A 3337-nucleotide genomic window follows, 5' to 3' on the forward strand; every position below is an offset into this window, starting at 1 on the left:
AGAGAGAGAGAGAGAAAGAAAAAAACAACTCCAAAGAGCACACCTGGATGGATGAGTTGTGGACTCCAGTAGTATTACTCTCTGGTCATCTCTCTGCTGACCATAGCATCTCTGATGCTATGACCATCTCAAACCTTCTCCACCTCCTCTGCCTCCAACCCCCAGGCCTTCACATAGAAAAGCTAAGGCCAACACAAGGAGCCCCCACAATTTCCAGCCCCAGCTACAAACCCATCTCCTTCTACACTGCTCTCTACCCCCACCTGTTGCCACAGAACAGTCATTACAAGGGGACATTCCGGGCTCCCTGGCAAATGCATACTCTGCTTCCCTCACTCTCTCTCCTTGTGCTATAGCTTCAATCTTCTATGCTGGTTCCTTAACATTTAAACATGGTGATGTCCTCAGCAATTCCTATCTTAGCTATATACCCAACAGATATGTACTAGAATGTTCTTAGTAACACTATTTAGAACAGCTCCAAATTGAAAATCCCTATCCTCAGAAGGTTGGACAATCCTACATCCGTAGTGATACTGCCTCGGAAACCCAAGGAGGGGTAGCTATGAGTTGGGGCCGACTCGACGGCAAACAACAACAACAACAACAACATCCTCAGTAGCAGGAGCTCTGGTGGTACAGTGGTTAAGCATTTGGCTGCTAATCAAAAGGTTGGTGGTTCAAACCCACCAGGCACTGAGTGGGAGAAAGATGAGGCAGTCTGCTTCTGTAAAGATTTATAGCCTTAGAAACCCTACAGGGGTCGCTATGAGTTGGAACTGACTTGATGGCAGTAAGTTTGGTAGTCCTCAGTAGGGAGCCCTTGGGTGATTCAAATGGGTAATGCACTCATCTGCAAACCAAGAGGCTGGAGGTTCGAGTCCAGTCAGAAACACCTCTGATGAAAAGCCTGGAGATCTATTACCAAAATAAACAGCCACTGACAGCCCTACAGAGCACAGTTCTACTCTGACACCCATGTGGTTGCCATGAGTTGGAGTCGACTCCACGTAAGTTGGTTAGTTAACAGGCTGTCTTTTACACCCTAAGTAATGAAGTGGGGTAGGGAGAGGAGGTAAGGAGCAGGAATGGTCTTTGACTAGTACTGTCGTGAGAGGCACAGGAACTCCTTAGGCTTGGTGTGTATATAAAGCTGATTCTTCATCTAGTGGGAGCTGCTGTAAGTTTTTCCAAAACTCCCTAGTTTCCGTCATTATTGGGGTCTTTCACTCACAGTTCCCATGGGGTGGGCTGATAGCTGACTTCTCAGTCCCTGTGCATCTATCTCAGGCTCTACCTTTAGCTTTTTTGCTGCAGAGGCCTTGCCATCCCTCCAGGTGGCACTCTTGGGCAGGTTTTGCAGGTAGGTAGCCCTATGCTGACTAGCTCTCCCAAAGCCCACATCTGGTCCATGGAAATTACATATCTTTTTCCTCTAACAGATCTTAGGGGTACCAGTGTCGAATGCAACAAAATCTCTTTACATCACTATCAAACCACCAGTTAGCCAGCCAGATGTAAATAAGCAGATTTATTGAGGTATAATTTATATAAAGTAGAATCATTTGTTTTAATATATATAGCCATTTACCCGCACCACATTCAAGACATAGAACATTTCTGTCATCCAAAAAGTTTCTTTGTACCTCTTCGTCCCTTCTTTTATCTCTGGCCCTTTGTAATCACTGGTCTGATTTTCATCCCTATACATTTGTCTTTACGAAAATCTCATGTAAATGGAATCATACAATAATTAGTGTTTCACATCTGGCTTCTTTCACTTAGTATAATGCCTTTGAGAAACATTTGTGTTTTTGCATGTACCAGTATGTGTTTTCATATTATCCCTAAGTAGTAGTATTGTAGCTGGGGACCACAATTTGTTTATCTATTCACCCATTGATGGATATTGGATTGCTTCCAATTTTTGACCATTATGAAAACAGCTGCTATAAACATTTGTATACCAGTCTTTGTGTGCACATACGTTTTCATTCCTCTTGGATTAGCATCTAGGAATGAAAGTGCTGGGTCCTATGCTAAGTGTAAGGTCCCTGGTGGCACAAGCGATTTACACTTGACTGCTAACCTAAAGGTTGGTGGTTTGAACCCACCCAGAGATAATGTGGAAAAAAAAGCCTAGTGATCTGCTTCTGTTAAGATTACGACCAAGAAAACCGATGGAGTGGTTCTACCCTGTGGTAGTTCTGTTTGAATGTCAACTTGGCTGGGCCTGGTTGAGTGGCTGGGCAGCTGGTGGTAGTTATTCCCCATGATGAGTCTGGCAATCAACTCCGTGGTGGGATCTACCACAAGCAGCTGGGTAGCTGCCTTTGGGTATGTGGTCTGCTTCCTGTATACAAGGAGAATCCTTGGGAATGGTTACTTGCCTATGGCACACTTGGACCCTGCATGTAACCATGTCATTGTTTAGCAGCCTGCCATGCTCTGCCAACCTTGGGATTTACAATGGACTTAAGTTAATGGCCTGCCGTGTGGTTTGGTAACATCGGGACTGTGCCTTTTTATTTGTCAGCCTTGGATTTGTCAGCCTCAGCAGCCAGCAGCTGTCTGAGTGAAGAAATATTCTAGCTTCAGTGGGCCTGGAGCAGGAGGCAGAGCTGGACCCCAAGGTTGAGGGGCTTTCACCTAGCCCCTAAACCTGGCACTTTGGACTTGGACTTGAAGCCTCCAAACTGTAAGAGAATAAACTCCTGTTTGTTAAGGCCATCCCATTTGTGGTATATTGTTGTCAGAGTGGCACTAGGTAACCAGAACATACTCTGACACAGATGGGGTTGCCATCAGTCAGAACTGACTTGATAGGACCTAATAACAATAACTTCATCTCACCTACTTTGGTTGTGTTGTCAGAAGGGACCATTCACTGGAGAAGAATGTCATGCTTGGTAAAGTGGAGGGTCAACGAAAGAGGGGAAGGCCCTCAGCAAAATGGATTGACACGGAGGCTGCAGGAATGGGCTCAGATATAGTAGAGATTGTGAGGCAGGCACAGGACTGGGCCGTGTTTTGTTCTATTGTACATAGGGTCACTATGAGTCAGAGATGACTTAAGAGCACATAACAACAACAACAGCAACAAATAACAATAACATGGTAAGTGTATGGTTAAGGATGTAAGGAACTGCCAAATTGCTTTCCAAAGTAGCTGCAATCTATGAAAGATCCAATTGCCCTACATTCTTTTTTTTTTTTTTTAATTTTTATTTTGATTTGGGTGAAGATTTACAGAGTAAATTCACTTTTCATACAGCAGTTCACATAATATACTTTGTCTCATGTCATTGACCAAAATTTACAATGCAACAGCTCCCCT

This window comes from Orycteropus afer, unplaced genomic scaffold, assembly GCF_000298275.1.
Source record: "Orycteropus afer afer isolate SDZICR_OR568_19922 unplaced genomic scaffold, OryAfe1.0 scaffold00042, whole genome shotgun sequence".
Classification (NCBI taxonomy): domain Eukaryota; kingdom Metazoa; phylum Chordata; class Mammalia; order Tubulidentata; family Orycteropodidae; genus Orycteropus; species Orycteropus afer.